General features: G+C 43.3%; 1 protein-coding gene across 3 annotated transcripts in view; it reads right to left on the bottom strand.

The window, feature by feature from the left end:
- Nucleotides 1-10,256, bottom strand: part of LOC112977883 (ephrin type-B receptor 5) — an 83,207-nt gene extending 72,951 nt beyond the window's left edge. For all 3 annotated transcript variants that reach the window (XR_003257678.1, XM_026090738.1, XM_026090740.1), the window contains exon 1: nt 9,807-10,256. The gene's annotated coding sequence lies outside the window, so the exon portion shown is untranslated. The remainder of the gene's footprint in view (nt 1-9,806) is intronic.
- Nucleotides 10,257-26,439: the final 16,183 nt, after the last annotated feature.

The raw sequence follows: 26,439 nt of genomic DNA, 5'->3' as shown, positions 1-26,439 counted from the left end.
CCATTGCATTTATCTTCTTTGATGGAAAGAGTGGATAACAGCTGTACCTACTGGCTATGGCTTCCCTAGGCTCTTATAATCAACTTCACCCTAATGTATCTCAGGAAACTTCTCTCAATACAACAGTGCACAAGCGCTTGAAATGCAATTTTATCTAAGTGGAAATAAAGACGATGTTTTCAGCTTAAGGTGTGATTTATCTTTTGCACAGGTCAAAGCATATCTGCAGAAGGAGGGCACTGAGGCTAGAGAGAAAAAAAATGGCTAATTTACAGCCTTTTGGACACAGCATTAAACCTTTCTCAGGCAGCATGTAAAAGGTTTTATTTTCAAAATTCTCAGCATAGACCTTTATGTTAAGGGGATCTGACTTAAATATTCCCGAGGCAGATCATATTATCAACTTCTAGGTGAAAAAAGTTGAATTTTGTGCTAGTGAAAATTCTTTGAAATTTGACATTTCCTTTTCCTGTACAACTGGCAAGAACTAAGTGTAAGCAAACACTGACATTTTTCACAGTAATTTTATAGTAACAATGCCTACAATTTATCATATGAACAAGTTTGAAAACACCAAGAAAAAATGTGTGTACTATCTTGGCATTAAAAAAGGGAAAGAAAATAAAACTTTTCCACAAACAATATTCAGACAAAGAAGTCTGATGTAAAGAGTACAACTCCCTGAAATCATGTTCTGATCTTTCCAGTGATGCTGATTTTGCTTCTTTTGTCACTGAAATTAATGTTTTATTACCTATCATACTCTGATTGCTGATGGATGGAAAATGATAAAGATAGCAAGCAGAGTATTTGTAATGGCAAGACAAGAAATGCCACAAATCAGACAAATAACCTTGAGGTCTGCTGTAGATGTCTGGGAGATCATCTGCAAATCTGCATGGACAAATCAAGTGGAGAGATGCAGAAGGGCCTTAAAAACACTGTCAAGAACCTGGAAAAGAAACCAAGGGCTTGAAAGATTCGGCAGGGGGAAGAGGGAGGAGGGATAAAAAGGTAAGATTCGGATTATGAAAGCTTACAAGCCTGTGAAGGGGAATATTTTATACTAATACATTCCACAGTTTCTCCTTTTAAATTAAGAATATAGCCTCACACGGCATGTCTGGAAATATATGAACCAAGATATATGCACATATACTTAAAAATACAATAGGGAAAAAAAATCTGAGAATATTTTTCTTTACTTAAACTGCTCTTTGTAGACAAAAGTTTGCAAAGCCCTTTAGTAAGGATTAAAATTTTTGTAAGCCTTACTTTTGAATGTCCTTTAAGATTCCAACAACATACAACACGCTAGAATGCTGAAAGGGAAACTAGGTGTTTTCCTGAAAGTTAAATTAGCTTCTCTCTGTAGAGCAAGCTGTAGTAAAGTAGATTCATTTAAAAAATATATACGTATGTATTTACTCTTCTATAAGAGTTTTACAGGAAGGAGTATTTACCATAAGCAGCAAGAGTGTGTTATTTGTATTCACAGTATTCAAATGTACACAGTCCATTAGGAGCCAGTGTTAGCACCGGCAGCTGGCTAAAAGATAGTGTTGCTCTTGCATGGGGAGTCCCAGCATTTTGTAATTGCCTTTCATTCCAAGAGAGAAACTGAAATTTCAAAACGGACTACAGAAAAGACTGCTCTTTTTATAAAATTAAAGAGCTCTCCTTTCTGGCTCCAAGGAACCACTTGTGGGTTTTCAGAGAACCTGCTCTGTGATTTAAGAGTTAGATTTAATTACAACTGCTTTTTGCATTTTAATAAGCTTTATGTCCTTCTGCTGTCATATGGCTTGATTCTTGAAGTGCTGACTGCAAGCACTTGCAGATAGAGGCTGGTTTTATTTTTAAAACTATGCAATTATTAGCATTATTTATCATTGCTGTTTCGATTCATGTTAAGAGAAGCAAGCAGAATGCTTCTTTGTAAAACAGCAAGGCAGAATGCACTGAAGCATTATCTCTTCACTGACTTTGCTGTTACCCTGATCTTGACATATCAGTCTCACTGATTCCCTTAAATTTTGCTGACTGTACCAACAGGCTACGCAATACATAAGCATTACCTGCAGCATGTAAATTAGAGTGTTTGATGTGGAAATATATGCACAAAACTAGGAAGTTCTGAGGGAGGGAGAAAATAGCTCAAAGAAAAGTCCCATTGTGCAGCTAGCATCCTTACATGACCACTGCTTGCCAAGATGGGAATTCTGTCTGCTCTACCATTAGTAAGAGCCTCACATTCCCATTACATGCTAAGGCACTACAACTTAATCCTGCACTGCATGGAGATGTTCCACAGAACTGCACACCAGCACTAACTATAGTCTATCTATAACCATTTTTGGAGGAGGTGTATGGCATTGTGCAGCAATAACCAAACAGTGAGCTAACTCCTCTGTAGCAATCCCTCAGGGCACAGAGAGCCAGGGATTGTGAAACCAACCACTTATTCTGGGAAAACTGTGAGAAAATAGATGATTCCTTGAGGATTCCTCTCTCCAAGTCCAGTCTCAAAATTCAGAATCTTCATTTCCTCCCCTCATGGTACTTTGATCTCACTGTTCAAATAATTGAACTGAGCAGCAAGTACAGAGAATATGAGGGTCCTATTCAACTTCAAAAACATATTAATTTGTCCTATTTTCATTTATCTTTTAGCAATGACATCTATATATTTATTTAAAGGACTAAATTAACGATTCATGCTGGTTCACGGCTCAGACCAGACTCCCATATCTATTTAGACATTCAGACAATTAGACAATTGCCCAAAACTGGCTTTCATCTAAGAAGAGACAGTTGGGAGAGCAGAGAGGCAGAAATGGCAGCTTGACGAAGAGAAGCAAGATCAAGGTGGCAAAGAAAAGAGAGCTGACTTGAAAAGGAATGACTAGGTGTGACAAGTAGCTCAGCTGAGTGAAGCATCGTAGGGAGCCCATGTGTAGGGGAGACAGGTTAGAGTCCCACCAAAAATTTGAACTTGCCACTGGCAGAGCCTTCAGAGCATCGAAGTGCATTCTCACAGAATCACAGAATTCTCAGGTCCTTCCCTCCCATTCCTCCTCCATCCCACATTTCCAGCTCATTGTCTCCGCCCACAGGAAATGAGAGCATTATGGGCTACTAATAGTTAGGGAGAATAACAGAACAAGTCTTAAGAGGAAGAGGGAAGACCAAGTGGGTTAAGATAAAAATAGGTATTTCAGGTTTGTAACATCTCTTTCTGATGCATGCTCATATTATTTTTAGTGCCAGGGATGAATACAATAAGGTATAAGTCTCAGAGCTCACCCTGCCTCCTCTGTGTCTCAAAGGCTCATTTCACTGTGGATGCTGGAGCTCACTGCTCTTGTTACAGGCACATCCAACTTCAAGTGGCATACACCACTTCCTCTCCCTGGTTACCAGTCTTGGATTGCTACAAAGCATATCCAAGATAGATCTGCTGTCAGGATGGTAGTCCCTCCCCCTACTTGCTGGGAATAATAGGACCTAAAAGAGGGGGAAGGGCATCTTTATTTAGATGACATCTGGCCTACAGTCCTCAGTCAACTGCAGGATTTGTTCCCTGTGTATTCCTTAGAGCTTTTCTAGTCATATTTTTAAACAACACAAGCAACCGGGGTTCCAACACTTCCTCTGGGCTACCTTCTACAATCTCCTTAGACCCTCACTGGAAAAAAAAAAAAAAATTCCTCAATATTGAACCTGAAATCATCTGCTTTGGGCAATTTCAGCTAGTTCTATTACTTTAACCAGACTGCCTAGGATGCCATAAATAGCCTCCCAGGTACTGCAGATACTCTGCAGCAATGCCTTTTCAGTCATCGTTAAGCTAATACCTGCAGCTCTCTTAATAACATGTCATAAATTCCCTACAGTCTCCTAATCACTTCTGGTGCTCTTCACTGAGGTCCCAATTCATCACTGTCCCTGACACTGAAGCCCACACGGTCAAATACAAATACTCCAGGTGCTTTCGCATTAATGCCACAGAGAGAGGGACTGTCTGATTTCAATACCATAATTCAGAAGCAAGAGAATTAAAAAAATAGCAGAAAACACTAGACTAACCTGCTATGATCTGGGAAAGAAAGCAAAGCCTTTTAAAGAGAATCATTTAAAAACTCATTTTAAAGGAACTTTCTGAGGTTTTAGGCCAAGTTCCCTCTTTCCGCTGTGGCTTCTATGCCCACAGCTGTTTATAACACTATTAGACAGGATGATGTTATGGACTGGCATACAGTCAGTCAGGAGAAGCATGAGAGGTGCAACAGTGTTTCCATTCTGATCTTTTAAATTAGAGATGTCTAGTAGGTGACATTTTACCAAAGATGGGAACACTTGCTCTAGTTTAATTCTTTCTATTAAAAGAATAAAAGTTTTCATTTTTTACTCTGTTTTCAAAGACTAATTTGTTTTCTTTACCTCCCCCTCTTTTTTGGTAATTAATCCAAGAGTCAAAATAAAATAAAAAAAAATCTATTTGGGAAACAGTTTTTTAAATCATTCTCTCCAAGGGATAGTATCTAGTCACTGACTTGATTTCCTGAGTTGCAGAAACCTGCAGTTCTCTCTGAGACCATGCAGAGCCACTTCTACTTCAACACAGAAAAAATTATCCATGGGAAACATACAATTGCCAAGGTGATTCTTCAAGTCAACATTAGGAGGACTTTTGATTGAAACAAGGTGCACAGGTCATGCATCATTCCCATTACTTCACCACTTGCCTTTCTGGTGCACAGCCTGGAGCCCTGAGCAAAAAGGTGCTATACTAAGACACCAAAAGCAAACTAATTACGTTTCAGCATCTAACTCCACCTCTGTGTCCCTGCAGAACACAACACCAAGACAAATGCAAATTATGGAAAACTCCTTTTCAAGCCTCTAACTGCTAGTATATACATGGGTCAGCACAGTTTCTTCTGCCTCTCAAATTCTCAACATGCCTTACTGCAACTTTACAATTTCTAACACAGAAGACTGCTCAGTGAGGTACTGAAGGAAGAGAAGGCCACAGAGATCCTGTCTCTACCAGTAATTAAATGAATACTTCCCAGCAGAACTATTCCATTTCTGACACCATAATGATGGCAGTGATAACTGTGGATATTGTGGCCCCTTTATGAACAACATATGTTCCAAATAAGATTAGCAAACTAACTGAAAAGTGAAAATGCAAGTACATGTTTGCATTCCCATTGCTGCTGCCAACAGCTCAAAGCATACTGACATTAGCATGGGAAGGGACAATTTGGGAGACAACTGCAGGCAAGCAGCACAATCCAGGTGTGCTTCCAGCAGCAATTCTTCTTCCTGGCTTAGAGTTAAGAAGGAGTAATTTAAAACAGCTTCCCTGGTTCAGAAAGTATTTCTGATCCTGCTTACTGAGATCAAATTGGTCCTAGCAATGAGTAAAACTCAACATTTAGAAGTTCAATTTTGATAAACATTCCAAAGTTTCGATTGCCAAACTAAAACTTGCCCAGAAATCTCTTCGTGATAATACCCCCTCTCTTGTGAAACTCCATCCTTTCCTAAAGAATAGTTTGGAAGAATAGAAGTTCTGCCAAGGAATCCTGCTTCCAGTTGTAGACATCCTTAGAATCTGAGGGAACCTGTGGTAAGCCTGACACAAAGGGCCCCCACACAGGCTTCTGTATTCCACATAGTGCCTCTGAAGTGATCAGCTGGGCCAAACAGGTTCATATCATGTGGGTGGCCTGTGGTAAGTGGGAGAAAGATCAGGTCATTCAGGGAGCTTTGAAAGCCTTGCAATAACTTGGAGGAACATCAATACACCACATTTCACCTTGCAAAATCAAAAGCTTGTTAAAACAGAAATAAGTAAGAAAGAGTTAGTAGTCCTCAATCTATAGCTTATAGCATGTAATTACATGATTTACACACATGAAATATTTTTCAGAGACATGGCACAGAGAAAAACTGCACTTAGAAACTGCTGAATCAGCAGAGGATTCATTTACATGGCAAGCTTGGGGAGGGAGAAAAAAAAAAAAAGACTGTCTGGAAATGAAGTGTTGTGTCTTTCCATATACAGGTCTGGGCAGGTGAGAATTTCCATCCTCAAGTGAACTAAGACCTTAAGGACCTATGTGTCATATGTAAAGCTACATTTTGCAGACAGTGGTATGTTCTCAGTCTGCCCGGCATCTTCTCTACTCCCAGGAGAGCACTTTTATTCTCCTCTTTAACTGTGTATATGTGCGTGTGCATGCATGTGTGTGTGAGTGTGCATGAATCGTTTGATCAGAAATTTCCTTGACAAGCAAGCCCTGAGCATCAGAATGTACAAGGGCCTCTGGAGGCCTAGAAAATTGAAACCGGTGCCTGGAAAAAGTTGAATTACAAAGCTGCTTCTTTTCTCAGAAGTGATCTCTAAAAGAGTCCTCAGATAGCACCTCCCTGATAGGAGGAGCCTGCTCCATGTTGACTTTTTAGAGACAAGACAGCACTTTCCATAAAAAAAGCACTGTATCAGTATCTTTACAAAATATATTTGCCTTTTTAACACCACATGTATTAATAGTGCACTTAAAATAAAATGCTATTCCCAGAGGCAAAGGAATATTTCTTGAAAGTGCAATCCATGCTTCTGACAAGAAAGCATGGGTTCACTTCTCTTTGTTAAACATACAACTTCTGATATTAATCAAATGCAAGAACAGTGACCACATAAAATGGCAGATTTGCTCTTCATGTGTCAGAGCACAGTGGCTGACATAAGTAATTAAGGACTTTTTTCCCCCTCTTTTGGGGTCTGTTTCCATTGCACAGTTTACACCACCCAAGAGACAGTTTTTTGCTTGTACAACATCAACAGAATTACTTACTAAACTCCTGTAAGTTAGACTTGTACACATCCACTGAAGTCCATGAGGTTATGCAGTTGCCAAACAGAGCAAATACAGAGAGAAGAGGGATGTCTGGCCCAAGACTTGACATGCAGAAACTTAATGGTAAGGTTTCAAGAACTGGAAAACTGCTGAATTTGTGGAGTCACTCATTAGAAAAAGTATGTTCTTAACTGTATTGCTGTAAGGTGATATAAAACTTCCTGACAAAATACAGATTTTCTTTTTTTTAAACAGCAAGGTACAATAGTAGCATGATATTAAAGCAGATTTTTTAAAAAATAGAGGAAATAAAGGCAAAATTGATGAGGCAGGCTCATCAATTTCCTCCTCAAGCTTCTCTTTAGTCAGCTTTTCTCTTCATAGAAAATACTCTTTCAGTGTTTTGAAAAAAATCATTACATGTTTATGAGAGGGGGCACCCAATCTGGAGAGTTCTTAATAAACACTTTTCTACAATATCACCCTTTTTTGGTCTGTGTGGCAAGAGTGTGTTGTAAAGATCAAGCTTCACCATACATACCAACTTCTGCACCTTGCATCTTCTATTGTTTGTGTGTGCAGTAAACATATACATTGGACTCAATATGGCCACAGAAAGGAGAAATTAAAATAAGTTGTGCAACCTAAACTGTGCAATAATAGTACTTTTGCACTCATTTGCAAGGACTTCAAGAGAAGTTTCCCCATGGGGGCTGCAGAGGGATAATGTACGCATAACAAGGAAGAGCACATTTTAGGGGGAGCAGACAAGTAGAGGGAAGTATTCATGAGGCCAGAGGAAAAGCATGCATAAATCTCCTAACAATGCAGGTAGCCAGGAAAGACAAACTGGCCACGGAGGGACTCTCTTTTGATGGAGGCAAACAAGGTAAGGGGAGAGAAACTGTAAGGATCCCTACATGATTCTGTGCACATGCAGTGTCTCAAAGAAGGAGCAGACATCTGCACGCGGGCACAAAGACAAAAGTCCATAACAAAGCTGTACAGGCATAAAGAAGATTATCCTCAACAGAATGAGGGAACAGGTTTCTTTGTCAGACACATGCTGGCAGCTTGTGGGGGCAAGGCATGCTGGAGGATAAGCAGCTGTCTTCTTGGGGCCACCAGCTGCTTTTCCCCCAGAAGCATGTCACCGGTCAGCCTGTAAGCCAAAGATGGTAGGTGAGGACAGTGGCAGCCCTGGGCAAAAGAAATAAGGGGAGCTATGCCTCCTCCACTCCCCTCCAAAAACAGTCTCTATAAATCCAAGCTGTTTGTGCCACACATAACAGCTTGGAAGAGCTGCGAGCTTCAGAATAAAGCAAGAACATAAGTTTTTCTCTGCAGGGTTTTAGTGCTCAAATTAAAGAGGACACAATCCTGCTTGATTACAAGCTCTAATGCCTAGCAAAAAAAAAGCAACAGTCTTCCCTAGTATCAAAACACATGGCCATATCTGCAGTTCTGTGTAGCTCAGTGTTAACAAATGTTAACAAATGGGAGGAAACTCAAGAAACAGCACGAAAGAATGTTTAGAGGCTAGAGGGGCCGGGTAATACATGACAAAGAATTAAAAACTGCACATGTCTAACTTGGCTAAGAGTGCACATGTGCAAAAGGCAGTAGAGGAAAGGATGCAATCACCTGCAGTTATCTGAGGCTTGCCAAAAGCTTAGCAAAATGAATTAAGGTGGCACAAGGGGTTGAATTTAGGGATCAAACTTCAAAGAAAAACAGTTTTTTTTTTTCAGGACAGAGATCAGGTAACATCTAACAAAAAGGATTATTAGATTGTGGACTACCTCCCTTCTTCCTGCCCCCAAAGGAACCTCAGCACTGGAATGATTTCAAACTAGTAGTTTTAGTGTGGCTCAGGGGCAGGTGGATCAGCTATGATGGAACACAGGTGCAGCCATGTCCAGTTTCCATGCTTCTGGTAAGGATCGATGTAAGAAAAAGGAGGAAGGGAGCCTCCCTTGCTCAACCCAGCTGAGGCAGCAAATCTGTCTCTGTAACAGATGTGACTGGTAGTTCCCACTGTCTTGACTTTGTTGTTTCCGTTTGCCCTCTCAACTCTCTCCTTCCTGATCAATCTGCATAACTTTATATGACAGATAGTATGATTTGGAGAATCATCCTTCATTGACCTTGGGAGATTTGCTTCACCATCTTTACTCTCTTTATTTCTAGAACTTGTGGGGGAAGCAGGTGAAATTCACTTTTATCCCCAACTAAGTGAGTGTGGTATTAGCAAGGGAGAATTCAGAGTAAGTGAAATCATCTCAGTGAATCCATGAAAGGCAAAGCTAAAATTACCCATTGCAACAATCCCTCCCACATTCACAGATTTATTTAGCATTAGTAGTAGTAACTTTTACCACCTCCTTGAAAATAGGTTAGCATGGCTTTTTCTCTGGCATAAACACTCATACAGTCTTCTGTCCCCCACAAAAGCATTAAACAACCCTGCCCATAGAAAGGGCCACAGAGCATTCCTGCTATCATTCCACCAAGATCAGGGAACAGTATACACCACAGTACACATCTACCCCTGCCTCCTCATTTCAGGGAATGAAAAGGCAGCATTTAACTATTGCTCCTAAAGGAGTCAGAGAGAGATAGAAAAACGTAAAAGAGAAGACCAAACGAGCTATGCATGCGTGAACAGTGTCTGCTTTTGATAGCAATTTCCACGAGCAGCAAGCCATGACCTGATTTCATACAGCTCTTCTCCCATTGCACATACACAGCATGACAGGAGAAGTGGGCTGGGGAGGATCTCCCTGGGCGCTCCAAGCCCCAGTAACACAGATTTTAAACAGCACAGACACCGGTAACGGGGGGAGGGGAGGGACGACAAAAAACCAAAAAGCAAAAAACCCCCACAATTTCCACAATGTTAGGAGTTTTAATTCTGTTCAGAAGTAATACCTGGTTTGCTCTCTCTCTCCCCTTCTAGGGCGGTAGAGCCCCGAGGATATCCTGGATGATGGCTCTTCTCCTCAGAACTCTTCGGCCGGGCTCACAGTGCCCTCGCCCGCCGCAATACCTTTTGCTGGGCTCCAGCAGCACCCCCTTCTCTTCCCTGTGTTGCTCAGCTTTGGCAGTAACCCTTCCCGCTAGAGCCGTGCCGCGCTGCCTCCCGGCATCAGAAAAGTTGGACAAAGACCACGTTCGCCGTGTGAGCTACACCATCCCGGGTGCCCCGCGCCGGTCCCCTCGCTCGGCGCTCGCTGCGGCTTTGTCCCCGGGCGCTGGGCACGGCTGCGGGGCTGAGGCTCCCGCTCCCCACCCGCGGTCCTTTAGAGACGGCTTTCGCGGAGGCTGAGGCGTGAGAGCAGCCCTAATCCTTGAGCTCCTCTCCAGCCCCTTCTTCGGGATCGCTTTTCCCCTCCTCTCCTCTCCTCCCCTCTCCACCCCTCCGCTCAGTAGAATCAGCCGCTCTCCCTTTCTTCGGGCTCCTCTCTCTCGCCGCGCCCCTCCTCCCCTCGCTGGGCTCCCCCCACGACCTGTGCAGAGGCCTAGGCCAGCGCAGCATGCGAGGAGAAGAGGGGGAGCCTGTGCGACTGCGAGACTCCGCACTCGGGGGGAGGGGGTGTCACTCCGGTGCTGGGGTCACCCCCCTCCCCGGTCCCCGGCGCCCCCCTCCTGGTCCCGGCAGCGGCGGCTCGCGGGGCGGAGCCGGGTGCCGAACCGCCCCCGTCCTACGCCCTCTCCGCCGGGCGGGCTCCGCCGTCGATTCATGCCTCTGCCACTCCCGCTGCCTCCCGCTGCTCCCACCCCAACGTCTTCCCGTGGGGGAGCCCCCGACGGGACTGCCCTCGCCGCAGTGTCCGAGCTGCCGGCCCGGACTGGGCCCCCATGCTGCTGTGGTGCGGTTTTGGTGGGGACTCCGATGAGCACGCAAGGGTGTAGCTGTAGCACTGGCAGGCGTGCCCGTGCTGCCTCACCTGACTGCCGGGAGCCTGCAAGGAGTTTCAGTGCTCTAGTCCGGGTGTAACTGCACGGACTAGTGATCTTCGGCAGGTCTCTAGTGTCACTGCTGACATCCATGCTGCCGTATAGCATCTGCTATTGTTCTGCAGCAACCTAGACTAAAGTTAGCACACATTTGCTTACCTGTGCTGCACTCCCAAAGTGCTGAGGCTAAAGTATCGCGGGGGGGGGGGGGGAGTGCTTCTCAGCTTCTAGGTACCAACAAACCTCCACTCTGCCTTAATTCCCAACCATGGCATGGATGAGTACAGGGCATCCTCAGGAAGGGGCAAATTCCAGAAAAGTACCTCAGCTTCCAACGTAGAGACACGAAGGACTGGAAGCATCTTCCTGGGTCACTCCTGTCTCCTGCTAGTGCAAGCACATAAACAAGAGTCCACCTACCCAATCTGCAAATGTCACTATGCCAAATCTGGAGAAACACTAGAGGAAGAAGCATGCATTACCTTCTGACTCTACCTACCTTCCTGACTAGCAAAGCAACAAGGAAAAATGTCAGAAAATGGCAGCTGCCCTGAGCTATAGTGCAAGCACAGTGTGTCCATTAGGATTGAATAGGAAATATGGCAAAAATCAGTGGCTTACAATTTCAACACATAATTTTCTGATAACAAAGAGTAGAATTTTGGGCTTCTGCTCCCAAGGTAACTTCCCTTGGTTTGAAGTATAAGCTTCACAAGACACACAATACAAAGTGACCATTATTCCTTTCAGTGTAAAACATGCACGTGTACAAATGCACATTAGCCATCTCATTGCGCTGAAAAATGTATTACTTCCTTTTAAAAGAAGTACTATCTGTAGATGGGGTCATATCTCTGAGTTCAAACAGTTAGGGCTATTTTCCATACAGCCCAGTCTTTTCTAGCAATTCTGTATATATGCAGCATAATATAAGCTCCTACATCTTCCCAGACAGCACAGTTTCATTCTTAATCCTCTCTGTGGGAGTTTCTAGACACCAATTACTACAACCCTCTTTCCTCCCCGCCCCTGTCACAGCCTGATTCTGAAAGAAAATGACTTCAGGAGGTATTTCAGGTACTCAGCTCCTCTCAGCATCTGACCCTTACTCAGTTCTGTAGTAAATTTTTGCAAGTATGTTTTCCTTTTTTTCCTCTTTTTACTACCAAGAGGAGCATCTGGCCCATAGAAAGAAGTGAGGCTCTACCGTAGAACTGGAGGCAGGAAAAAGGATCACTAGCTACTTTACTCAATAGCTGCAGAAACAGTGCCTCCCCTGCACAGTAATGGAATATTCCCCCCAAACCTCCTCCTCCTTGTGGAATGGAAGCCAAGAGTTAAAGAGCTGCAGCTCTGAATGGGGAAGTTTGGGCAAAGTTCCTGAGCTACAGGCACATACATACATGCACCATCCAAACCCACTGTTTCAAATCTCACTAGCTGGAAGGGCAGATAATGGTGAATTCTGCACTGGGGATTAACTTTAAGGCAGTGTTTAAATGTTCTCTCTCTGCTGCTGCTGCAGGATTTTGCAGTGAGTGCATTTATATGTTTAAAAATGTTTCCACTTTTTGAAACCTACGTCTGCTAGGCACATTGTTGCATCTTGCCACACAAACAAGCAAACAAACAATCAAACAAAAAACCCAAAACCTTCTCCAAAATGTAAACATTCGCAGTCCAGACATGACAGAAAGAAGAAACAAAAACTTTAAGTCCCAAGCTAGCATGGATGGATCAGATGCTACTTCCACTCTGGTCTATGACAACAATCTTATGTGTGACAAAAATAGCACACCTTATGCAACTGTGTGTTGCATGAGATAGACAAATATGTGCCCCAACTTACATAGGCAGGCATTCATTTTATAGATACAAAATTCCACATAATAATGTGGGACACAAATATGCAGACACATGTACAGATCTCATAGTATCTAGAACAAAAGAAGGTGTGCTTCTTAAAACAATGCATGGAATAGCAAAGCATAATCCATCTCATAAATCTCTGTGCAGAACATGTTGGGTCCTGAAGAGAAAAGAGATGGAATTTGCAGGGCAGACCACACAAACCAAAGAGAAGAAAACACCCGTGAGAGAATAGCTGAGGAGGGTAAAGAGGAGGGGTGGGACTGAGACAAGGGGAATAGAGTTTCAAAGGAAAAATAAAAAGGAGTGTGAGAGAGAGAGAGAGGTGGGAGACAGGGGCAGAGGAAACAAGATATGCACAGAGGAACCATGAAAAATACACAGGGAAAAGAAAGGGAAGCAAGGAAGAGAGGGAGGAGCTGGGAATAGCAAACAGCAGGCAGAGGAAAGAGTAAGAAGGGAACTATTTATATATGAGAGGACATATTTGACAATCAGTTTTGAAGCAGAATTGTTTTCAGTGAGTAAGTTCTGCTTCAAGAAGATTTTTTCAAGGTCAAATTTATTCCTCCAAAAATCTAAAAAAGCACATATCCCTTCCCAGATTTCTATAAATAAATAAATAAATAAAAATAAATAAATCCTACAGATGAGGCATAATAGGTGTAAATTAGAACCTTATTATTATACCCTTCTGGGTATCATATACTATGGTCTTCTTTTGTATTGGTTTGTTTGATGAAGTATGAGTGTATTTTCTCCCTAACACATGAAGAAAGCCCAGCATACAAAGAAGAGAAACTCAGAGAGAATTAATAAGAGATAATTGAATAGAATTTGGGGAAGCTCAAAAGTGTGCAAGGACTAAGGAGCAGCACAAGATAGGGTAAAAGACCAGATCCTACAGCTTCACAGTCCTTCTACACTGGATCTTGGTAGTCATTAGCATCCAGTCCTGCATTTGGTTGTTTATTTTTTTATCTTTATCACAGATAATGAGATTTTCTACAAGCACGGAGGGGCTTCTTGTGGGTTTTAGCTCTTACTTGAAAGAAGCAGCATGTTTCTGCCTACAGAGCAGACTGTTCTCCACTTTGTCCCTCCTTTGCCATCCCTCGCTTCTGTTTAGAGCACTAAGTTTCCTGAGCTTTAATGGAAACAAATCTAAACCAGAGAGGGAAAAAACAATCTGTGTTAACTGAATGTGCACCCACCCATAATTTTGATGACCATTGTAATTAACTATACGCATCCTTCTTCAGGATGAATAAACAGCTAGAGCAGTATCTGTCCACTGGAGCCTAGAATCTAAATGTCTGTGTATCTATCTATTTTCCATCAGCCTATCAGTCTGTTGGTCTGCCTATATAATCCAACCATTTTGACATATGCATCACCCAAATTGATCACTGCTGTTCGTGTTAGTAATACCCAGAAAGAGGCCCAGACATTTAAGCTCTAGCCCAGGTTTTTGAGAAAATTATGGGAGGAAAGCAGCTGCCTGGTAATCCATGCCTGGTTTTATAAGAGGCCCAGTTCCATGCTGGGACTGGGCACTTCGGGTGTATTTACTCAATTCTGTGCAGACCTGCAGTCCAGCTGGGTGTGTTCAAGACCAGCTGCTGGCTCTTTACCTGAATGCCCTGACCTAGTGAATTAATTCAAAGCTTGCTGGGACATCTGATACTGCAGGGATTCTTCAGCTGAAAAAGGGAGAAAGAACAAAACCCATGAACCCCACAGTTATGGATAAGTGACAGAAAAATGTATATTTGTCTTGTGCATGCCGTTACCGAAGCCTTAGAATTCAAATGAAGTATAAATGTAAAGGTATCTCTCTTATAAACACCATCTCTTCCTACTTAAACTGCTCAGTCTGCTCCTTAAAAGGCTCTTTAGGCACTCACTCCTTAACAAGAATTATAACTTTGATTTTATCTGCCAAACCTTCTCTGTATTCCATCAAGCACTTGAGACTAGATTTTTCTACCTGTTCATCCATTTTGATCCATGTTCCAAATTCCACTCACTTCCCAGGCTTTTTTTTTATTTTGAAAGTGTGTTGTGTCCCTGTTGTTTGAACAATACTTGGGATTTCTGATTTCTGCAGGATTTCTGAATAACAGGAGCTACAAATGCTTGCTAGAATAACAAAGTATACTGCGCTTTTGTCAGTATTGTCTGTTTGACTCAGAAGGAAGGGGGCCTGAAATAAATTGTAATTTTGCCAGTGTTTTGCTGCTTCAATAAGAACAATTTGGAAGTATTCTGTACTTAGAGTAGATCTGTACTTAGATTCAGATGATTGTTGCTAATCAGAAGGATGACTCCAGAAATCTGCCCAAGATTTCTAAAAGCTCCATTTTCTATTGCATGCTCAAGCAGAGCAGATAGACCAACAGTTATGTAGATGGGAGGGACAGTTACTTTTCCTAAATGCTTTGGGGTTTATGCTGCCACTTGTAAATGACCCTGCTAAAAAGGTTTCATAACATAGGACATTTTCTTGGAAGCCCAGCAGAAAACAAGGACAGTAATTTACTGCATGTAGGAGGGCAGAGAGGAAAAGGTGCATCCAAAGTGAAACACTTTGAAGAAGATGACTGTGGAATGGAGCTGGGACTTTGTGTTGATGGCTGTGAAGACGCTCTGTAAGATAACGTAAGGCACATACTGACTACGTTTCTTTTTGGCTCCAATGCTGGATAGAGCTGCTTGGATCACGCTGCGTCACAGTGCAAGGTATCTGAATCTGCTCAAGCTTACAGTAAGGGATTAGGTAAATGACTGCAGTTCCAGTTTAGCTCTTGGCTGAAAAAATATGTATGAAGGGAGAACTAAAAATTCAGTTTGGATTGGATTAATATTATTTCATTTGTTTCTGAGAGAAAAAGAAAAGCAGAAATGTTAAACTTAACAATTAATTTTGTTTAACATGAAACACTCCATTTAGTTTATTTATTTCAGGAGCTCTTGAGAGGAGGAAATGAATGGCTAGATACATAAAGCTGCAGGAAAAAACTGTTTGCCATGAACAGAACAAGCCTGTAGCCTGGTAGTTTGGCTACTTGGTTGCATCTGGGTCCCTGTTTCTTTTCCAGGAAACATTTAATTACTTGTAAGAAGTGGAAACATCTCAACAGGAAACATTAAGAATATCTCCCTTCACTCATCCCACCTCCCACACACAGACTGGCATGCTCAGGAGCCTGGGGGTGACAACATATTCATGTAAAGTTTAAAATCACCTTAGGGCAAAATGGGAACCACTTCTAAGGCTGTGATTCCACAAACATTTCAACCCCACAAGAGTACAAGCTTCTCTGAAAATGAACCTTTCTTTCCCCTTTCTCTGCCCCAAGCCATATGTCCTTACCACCTTACCTGTGCTGGCAGCAAAGGTTTGTGCAGGGATCTGGATCAGGGGACAGATCTGGCTGAAAACTAATTCAGCAAAAACATTTGGAAATTTTTGGAGCAGGTGTAGGAGACTTTATGGAACTGCAAAGCTGTTATAGCTGGAATACAGGTGGGAAGGGGGAGGATATGCACATTGAGTAGGGACAGGCAAGACTGCTCCTTTAGGCATCAGCCAAACTGATGTATTTTTAAAGTGGCCATAGGTCAGTCCCCTGAGCATGAGTTCTTTAATACTAAGTATCCCATAATGGGAATGAGTTTTCGCTATCTTTTGTTCTTGCAGTCTGTGATTCTGAAACTATTTCCTTCCCACCTAAAAATAAAATTGGAAAAAGAAAGAAAATTGATCTAAAACTGTTTAAAAAACTAGAACTAAGAAATTGCTGAAATGGATTGTTCAGCAAATCTTCTAAATACTGGGGGGAAAAAAAATCACCCAGGTTTAACCACAGCATGAGAAGACTAAACGCTCCTATGCATTATGCAGCACCCCTGCAGGAGATGAGTAAGCATCTTGGAACTAATGGCAGCAATGAAAAAAATACTTCCATTTGTTGTGGCTGGGAAAGGCTTTATTGTATCATCTCAGTTCTCTTTCTGCTTATCTTTCTGAATGTTTAGTAAAGGAGTCCAGGATGTAAGCAAAGAGGACTAAGATTTGTGAAAAAGGTAGGAATAAAAATTAAAGAAGAGCTTGGGGAAGCAAGAGTACTTTTGAATTGTATCTCAAGGGAATAGAGAGCCAGGAGAGGTGTTTAAGAATGGGTAGTGTTTGAGACTGGGTAATAACTTTCTGCTTATGGTGAGCTCTAGATACAGGGGTTCAGAGAGTCTAAAGATAACAGTATTAATGATCAGACTGAGAATAATGTGGAGGTCTAGCATTTCTCTAGCTCTTTCAAGAGAGCATGGACTTATAGTTCACTGTGGATATAAACATCACACAAAACACATAACTTAAGAGTGTCTCCTTCATTTCAAAAACCACACGTGTTGGGGTCAGAAGACTCCACTTTGAACTTCTGTAATAGAGTAGTGTCCCTCAGTGGACAGAAGTGGTATTGTTAGGCAACAGAACACACTGCTTAACGTGAAAACATCCCAAAGCACATCGAAACATACAGGTACGAGTATCAGCCTGCACTGACTTCCTGCTAATGCTTCGCATGACTACTGTTTACTATAAGGAGAGGCATAAAAGTACTAGGTGAAAAAAATGGTTTTAGAAATTCCATGGAAAAGTAAAACTGGGAAAAACAGTAACCTTCTCTGCTTAACAGTACATAGTGACACTGCAGAGTTCATGGTAGGTTTTTTTCTCCTTCAACCAACTGAACTTGGTGGAGAAAGGATTTCAAAACTACCTACTGTGTCTCTAACACTTCAAGGTTATCCAGGAATTCCAGCTGACTATCATTAGTCTTTAGCTACCACCCTGCTAGGCTTCTATGTGTATTGGAGCAATGGGTGCTCTCTGTTTAATGTCAGTGTTATCTCAGGGACACACTGTGATGCCATATTATGGAGAATTAGGTGAGTTAGTTTTTAAGGAAGTCTTTTTTTCTATGAGTCAATCCTCTCTATTCAGTAATTAGGAGTAACTGCAAGCTGCCTGCCTGGGAGGTGCTTTATGTTGTGATGCTGGGTGAGATGTACGATTGCTGTGCAGATCCTGCTTTGCATCTGTCCTTAGAAAAAAGTGGCAGTGATCTCTGAAGTGTAATGTGGAAAAAATGACAAATTCTCTGTTCTCACATTGACAGCCTTGTGCTTATTTTCCTCTACTAGTTAGTGTCCACTGGATTGGTGCAAAAAGGCTCTTGGGAGCATTTTAAAGGCAGAAAGTCAGGCAGGAAAAGCCAACTCAAGGTCTTTGCTGGTGCCAGAATACAGGCATGGATTGGGACCCTTCTCAGGTTGCATTAGCATTACTGAGAAGATAATCTAGTCCTTGTACAAGCAAGAGCAGGGAAAGGTCATCCTAGAAATACAGTAGCTTTCATGGGAAATCTTATGGACCACCTTCTGCTAGGTCTATCCATGAGGGCAGTGCTTTTGAGAAAAGACAATAGTTAGATCACATCTGCAGCTATTTAGTAGGATCCAAGGTGCCAGACAAAACAGCTGGCAAGAATGTAATCTTGCCTTTGATGTATACTTCAGCTTCCCTGTTTCCCTTATGTCTGAAAATGTCATTGATCTGCTACTAAAAATACTATATATAAGCCCTTCCTTAGATCCACACATTCCCTCCTGTAAAGGGGTCAACCTGGAAGACATGGGTGAGGAGGAGCTAACAAGGTGGTCAGAATGGTCAGAGCAAACATGGTGTGCAGCCACATCTGAAAACTGAATTTGTGCCATCAAGAAGAGAACAACTGAGCCTTTCATGATACCTAATGTGTCATGTGAACACACTATGGACTGTACTTTCAGCCAATTATATGCTTGCACGAACCCCCAGCACTATAAATAGCCCATGTATCTTAGCACCATGGAGAACTCTCCCACGTACTGTGTGTGCCCGGCTCCTCCTCTGCAACCCTCTGCACATTAGCTGGGTTCTCCCATGTTGATTGGAGTGTAAGTAAATAAACTCTGTCTCATTCCAAAGCTGTGTGTATCAACTCTCCGCATATCCAAGCCTTTTTGATGGGCCTTGCCCCTTAACATTTTGGTGTAGTTGGTAGGATGTACTGAGTAAATGAACATGCCTTTGTGGAAAAGAGGAGACAGAGATAAAGGGGAGGAAATGCACTGCATCCCCTGTGGCCACTGGCTAGCACGTGGGCCCTTGTGGTGCAGTGCATGGTAGGGCTGGTTGCCCCTGCTGCATGGCTGGAGCTGGAGAGAGTAGAAGAGGTCTCTGCTGTAACCTTGACTGACTTCATGGAGAATCTCCAGCTGGAAAGAAGGGGTTGCAGAGCAGATAGCTCGGGGGAGTTGGGATGGCTTTTACGGCACTCCCCACTCTTGATGACTGGGTCCTGGACCTAGAGGCCCAGCTCCAGCAAGCTGAGGAGGATTTACAACACTCCTAGGATTCCAGTTGTCTCTGGGGGTAATTGAAAGTGCTGCTGCTTGGACCGACACAGTTGAGACGAAGCATGCTGTGTTGACAGAGTGGTTAGTAAATCACAAGGGGCAGAAAAGGGGAAAGTTTGATGTGACATCTGCGGTAATACGGGTGTTAGGAAGGTGTATTGGGACCCCAAGACCTGGGATGGTGACACTTGGTCATCCTCCCCAGGGAGTTCTGAGGATGAGAAGGAGATCTTGCAGTTGCCTCGTGGCCCTAGTGGAGAGTTGTTATAAGGGGCTGGCTGTGCCCAGAGTCCCACTTCAGGGTTATATAGTAGTCTGCCTGTTCAAACTTAGTGATTTACCGTCCATTAATATAAGCAGCAGCCTGGGGAGGAGGTGCTGGCTTGGCTAGTCCTCGTGTGGGATTAAGGGGCTAAAATAATTACGTTAGAAAAGGAAGAATTTACACGGATGGGCTCCCTGAGTCATCATCCAGGAATGCATGATAATTTACAGAGAGTACAAACCCCACAGGGCATACCCTACCCCTCCTTGATGTATTATATGCAGTCAGTGTTACTTGGCTGGAAGTGTTGGAGTTTGATGATCTTTTAATTCAGAACTCTGTTCAGGAAGGAGTGCAGGTAGTGAGACAGCTAGGAATGTTAGCAGCGATTGGGGCGGGTGCCGCAAATGCTGTCCAATCCCCTGACGATTCTATGGTCACCTGAGCTATCTGTATCAAAGCTGTCAAGCTAGTAGCCCTGCATTTGAAATTGATGGTACTACCTGTAACAACAAGTGCTGTAGGGACTGTAGGAGACCTCACTAGGATTCTCCTACAACTTGAGGGGCTAGTGCCCACAATGGCGGTTCAAAACCTCAGTCAGTGAAAGCTGTGCAAGGTAAGCAAAAGAAAGAGTCACCTGCTGCAGAATGTTTTTAGATCTGATTCGAGCAGGGGTGCCAAAGGATGAAATAGATAAACAGCCCAGTGCAGTATTGCTGAAGCGCTGGTTGGGGCTGAAATTCCAGCAGAGGTCTGGAAAGAAGGGCCAAGCAGATTCGACTGGGACAAGGGCAACACCATCAGTGCCCTCAGAACCCATAGTCCAGTGACAGTTACCCAAAGCTCAGCAATGACAGGAAGGTGGGTCCCGTACATCCCCTGCCTGCATTTGCCATCTAATGGTGGGGGACTGGTGCCCCTATGTCCCACTAGAGATTTACTGGCAGGGGGGTAGCAGGCAGTGAGTCATGGCCCTGGTGGACACTGGAGCTGAAGCTACTGTTCTACACGGGAATCCAAAATTGTCTAAAAATCAGCGAATAGTTGCACTGCTGAGTGCTGCTGTACCTGATATGGTAACCCTAATGGAACATCTTGCCAAAGGCATGGGGCAATGGCATGCTGTAATAGACTTAGCAAATACAGTCTTCTCTGTTGCTATAGAGGAGGAGACCCCGGAACAATTTGCTTTTACCTGGAAGAAAAGACAGTATACATTCCAAGTGCTACCCCGAGGGTATAAGCATAGCCCAACCATTTGCCATCATGCTGTCATGGCATATTTGGCATTTGTATCCTTACCAGCATGAGTGATTGTGACCCACTACATAGATGATATCCTCCTCATCAGCCCACAACAAACCCTTAGAGCAGAAGCGTTGCAACAGTTTCTACAGCATCTGAAACAAAGAAGATGGGCTATCAACTGGCGGAAGATACAGGGGCCAGCCAAGGAAGTGATTTTTCTAGGGGTACTTTGGTCAGGAACTGAACACAAAATTCCTGAGAAAAAGTCCTATATACCATCATGTAGTTCCCTGCACCAAGTGCTAAAGAGCAGTTAATGTCATTTTTAGGACTGATGGGATACTGGTGATCCTTCATTCCCCATATCACTGCCATTCCGAAGCCCCTATATGCCCTAGTGAAAAGGAAAGCCTCCTGGAAGTGGATAAACATTCATCAGTGAACTTTTGAACAGGCAAAGGACACAATCAAAGAACATGGATGGCTGAGCCCTGTCTGGCAGGGCCTTCCATTCAGATTGGAAGTCACTGTGGTGGACAGCATGATGTTGTGGAGCCTATGGCAGAAACATAGCTGTTGCTGAGAAATGGTAGGCTTCTCGTCCAAATCCTTTGGGGGAATGAAATTCCCAATTCACCCCTTTGGAACAGCAGCTTCTGGCTGTGGTATGGGCACTCCAGAACACCAGGTGAGTCACTGGATCAGACCCTGTTAATTGTGCACACTCCATTACCAATTGTAGGCAGGATTCAAGAAGACAGTCCCCTGAACTGTACAGGTAGTGCACAAAACCATACTCTGGAAATGGAAGCATTACTTGCAACAGTGCCATAAAGTAGGCAGGGAGGATCTGAGTGCCTCTCATAAGTTACTGTTAGGGGCTGTAGATTTTTTCCACTTTACCGAGTGTGTGTGGGAAACTTGGCAGCCCAAATCCCCTGGGTTACCATGCATAGAGGCACCACCCTAGTTGGAACTCAAGGCCGAAGATCAACAGAAAGCCTGGTTTACAGAATGAGTCAGCTTCATATGAATATCGAAAACGAGCCTGGCAAGCTAGAGCATACTGTCCAGCCTTGGAAGAATTAATGTATGAAAGTGGCAAGGGGCAGTCAAGTTGATGGGCACAGCTGTGAGCAGTTGCATTAGCCCTCACAGGCACTAAAGAAACAATCTATATTTATACTGATAACTGGGCAGTGGATAAGGGAATGTTAGTGTGGATGGCTGCATGACATCAGGACCAGTGGCATATCAATGGAAAACCTGTTTGGGGCAAAGATCTTTGGTAATAAATTTGGCAGCATTGCTCACAGCGAACAGTGGCAGTGTGACATGTGGATGCACACACCACAGCTGGCAGTCTTGAAGCTCTAGCCAACCAAGAAGCAGATGCTCTTCTGACTTGTCAGACAGTGACTGCCAGAACCCTTTTGGAGTGGATCCGTCAGCAGTTCAGACATCTTGATGCAGAACGAGCAGTATCCTGGGCTTGAGAATGGCATTTAGTCACAACAGAAGATGACCAGAGAACCCTTAAAGCCAATTGCCCTTCATGTATGGTGCTTGCACCAGTGCGAAGCCCTAGCCCATGAGGACATATCAAGCATGGACAACACCCTGGAGAAATACGGCAAGTTGATTACATAAGCCCATTGCCCAAAGTCTGAGATTGGGCCTATGTGCTAACAGCTGTTGATACCTATTCTGGACTCTTGTTCACTTATCTGACAAAAGCCTCTGATCAGTATACCACCATTAAGGGACTGGAATGTTTAATGTTTCACTATGGAGATATGCAACAGATTCAAAGCGACCAAAGTACTCATTTCACTGGAGAGATAATAAAGGTTTGGGTGGGAGAGAAGGGAATGGAGTAAATTTAACATATCGCCTTTCACCCACATGCCACTGGTTTGATCAAATGGATGAATGGTCTTTTAAAGGACCAGTTGAGGGAATTATCTCCCAAAATGAGCCTGCAAGGATGGGGAGGTAATTTAGATACAGCAGTATGAGTCTGGAACCACTGGCCGCCGTGTAGGTCCCGCTCTGCACAGTTTAAGGGAGAGACCATCGTAAAGCCTCCAGTGTTCAGAGTACACTTGTGCCACTCAAATGCACAGCCCCCTGTGAGAAATACTGTGTTGAGTGTGGAGCTAAATCTTAATTCTCCTTGATAACATCACTCTACAACCCAATTCTCAATATTTAATAGATACTGTGATAGCTGTTGCGCTGCCAAATGGTAGTTATGTTCAATTGGAATCCCAGGACCAGCTTGCTAAATGGCGGGGGGCGGGGGGGACGGGACAGTAGATGGAGGGGTGATGAATGCAGACTGTCATAGTAATGTATAATCAATTCTCTATAATCATGGGGCCTGCCTCTGTGACTTCATACAAGGGGGACCCAATTGCCCAGCTTATTTGTGAGCGAGTTCTACTTCCCTGCTGCAACAGTTGGACTGGAATCTGAGATAACCACCTCTAAGAAAGGGTATGGGAGTACAGGAAGACCTGTATGGGTACATAAACCTAAGGAAGTGCCAACGGGTGGGGATTTTTTTGCTGAAGGTCGGGGGTACTGTGTTAGTACTAACTGAAGGGAGTGATGTTCCTGTTTATATTCCTTTCCACAGGATAACCCCAAGATCMCTATGAGTGCTGCTGTGGCATAAGAGGCAGCACTACACCATGCATTGCAACCTATGCAACCATTCTTAATGTCTCCAACTGTTGGGTGTATGTTCCTGATCCAAAACATGCCTCAGGAAGGATGCCCCTCCTAGCTTAGCCTTTTGGGCCTGAAGATCAATGCAGCAATGAGTTCTATGGGTATCAATATCACACAATGTATGAAGCAGTATAATATTACCCATAACTTTGAACATGACAGCTATGTAAGAGGGGCCAACCACACCTCAATGCTGCAATTAGCCACTTCATGCTGCAGTTGGCTATTTTATGTGAACAGCGGTACTATCCCTGTTGAGCATAGCATTAGTAATTATATTATCTCTTATCATAACTCTGCCTTACCCCTGTAAGTTCTGTGGGGAGACCAGTTATTTTTAAATACATCTGAATATGGGAATGGAACTTCTAAAATTCTACTATGGCCCAGTAGGTATAAGGAAGGATATGGCCTGAACAATGATGACTGTTCAAAGAGAGGCTTAACTACCTGGAATGACACGTATTTTATCTGCAGACATACTACCTATCCTTGGTTGCCACTCAACTGGGGAGGGAGCTGTTATTTAGGATATATCCATCCTTCAGTGCATCACATTACTCAGCTTGATCCTTATGATCCTCCCTCTTTCCATCCCCAACATCGATGTGCCATTACTGAAACAGAACAATATTTTACTGTCTTTTTCCCAATGTATGGTACAGCCTGAACCGTTAAGGAAATTAGGCTGTTATCCAGTATGCTGGAACAACTAGCCAACGAAATATGTACTGAGCTAGTAGCAATGAGGACAATGGTATTATAAAACCAGCTAGCTCTTGACTATCTCTTGGCCAAGCAATGCTGTACTTGTGCCCTTATAGGAGCTGAGTGCTGTGCTTACATAACTGACACCTCTGAGAATCACTCCAATTTAATCTATCATATCTGAGAAGCCTTCAAGCTTTTACACCAACCTGATCCATGGTCATAGCTCAGCAACCTCTTTGGAGGCTGGGAAGCTAACTCCTCATAATTGTTTGGCTGTTATTTTTGTTCTAATGTTAATGAAAATATGTTGTATGTGTAGTGTTAACCTTGTGACTCTCAGAACACCTGTTTACTCCTTGGGGACACGTTTTCCACACACTAATATATATCTAAGCAGCACCTAGTAAGCTCTGACCAGCGACAGAGGGGTGGAGTGCAAAGGAGTCAGTCCTGAAGATACAGGCGAGGAGGAGCTAGCAAGGCAGTTGGAATGGTCAGGGCAAATGCGGTGTGCAGTGACATTCTATAACCCGACTTGTGCCATCAAGAAGAGAACAACTGAGCCTTGTATAATACCTAATGTGTTATGTGAACACCCTATGGGTTTGTTGCTAGACCTAGGTGATAAGGTATGGTGGCTCCATTTGACTGGTCTGTACTTTTAGCTGGTCATACCCCTGCATGAACCCCCAGCACTGTAAATAGCCCATGTGTCTTAGCGTCATGGAGAACTCTCTCATGGACACCCCCTGTGTGTGCCTGGCTCCCCCTCTGCAACCCTCTGCACATTAGCTGGGTTCTTCCATGTTGATTGGAGTGTAAGTAAATAAACTCTATCTCATCCCAAAGCTGTGTGTATCCACATATCCAAACCTTATTGATGGGCCTTTCCCCCTTAACACCCACCGCACAGAAACTTCAGTACTCCTACGAACCATTCACTGCAGCTCACTTCCTGCATAAAAAAAGTAAAACGGCTTTGACACAGTGTAATCAAGTAAATAATAAGCAACTGTGGAAAAGAAATGTGAAAACAGTGAATTTATGTCTGTGCTTGGCAATGAGATTGGCACAGGCGCTCAGTTGAGGTGATTTTTGCCTGTCTATTCAGAGATGCTAAGGATATTTCCCAGTCATGGAGGCTAACCTGGTGCAGCTCCTGTGAAACTTTAGCTGGAGAATAAAGGGGACTGTAGGGACTATAGATCTGTAAGCACCGACTGTCACAGCGGGCATGTTCTGCTTCAGAATTGTGGCTATTCAATTGTGCAATCTCTTCATCCAGACCTGCTTTGTTCCCTAATTTTTATCCTGTGTAGTATTCCTATGGTGCTCTGCCACTTTGCAGTTATGTGTGCATTTTGACTACATTGTTTCCTGTAGTCTCTTGTAAGAAGGGGAGAGTAACAGAAGTCTCTTGCATCAGAAATGGGCCTTGTGGAGCCAATCAGGCTATTTTGTAACTAATTTGCTGACTTCTATCCACTTATGGTCCCATAAACAGCTCCTGAAAGACATGCTAGTATGTTGATTTTGTCAGCCAGTTCTCAATATCCTTTATAGGTCAGAGGATTTGTGCATGTAAAAACATGTGGTACTGTTGTTTTCTCCTTGTAAGTGATTTTGTGGCTGCATGGAAAGAAACAGAGTAGAGAGCCTGTCTGTGCCCAAAACTCAGATGAGGAAGGGGATACCTCCTCCTGTAGAAGATGAGTAGCTAATATGTCCTACTCAGAGTGAGATGCTGCCTACTGGTTTTGCAATCAACAGGATCGGCATTTATATGCTTGAAAGACTATCTGTCTGCAACTGCAATAGTTTACATCCTTGATTAAGCATCCTCTGGCCCACAGGCAGAGGAAAAAAATAGCTCCAGAAAAAGTCTGCAACTTCATACAAATGCAAGACCATTCTTGAGACAAATATGGAAGCTTAGAAACCTAATAGTGAGGACAAAGACCAAGCTGACCTGGCATCTTTGACCTGTTTAACTCTGTAGTGGAACTGCTTAGTGATGGTCTCCAGAGTCTAAGCAGTAGTTCCAGAACAGGATAAATCCTCTGATTTGAGGAATGATCAGAGGCTTCTCAGGCAGGCAGTATGTTGGATTCTGGGCTACAGAGTAGGGCACGTGTTTTTACTTTCCAGGCCTCACCCAAGGGTAAGCAGAAGAACAGCTGTTTGTCATGCTGATGACTAGCTATGAGGCTTGGTTTGTCAGCATTAGGGCTAACAGTGAAATGATCAAAGAAAATTTTAATGGCCTCTCTGCAAGAATGACACATTAATTGGTGAAGCATTCTATAT

The sequence above is a fragment of the Apteryx rowi genome, unplaced genomic scaffold, assembly GCF_003343035.1.
Source record: "Apteryx rowi isolate R43461 unplaced genomic scaffold, aptRow1 scaffold_877, whole genome shotgun sequence".
NCBI lineage: Eukaryota > Metazoa > Chordata > Aves > Apterygiformes > Apterygidae > Apteryx > Apteryx rowi.
This window is presented reverse-complemented; position numbering and strand designations above follow the sequence as displayed.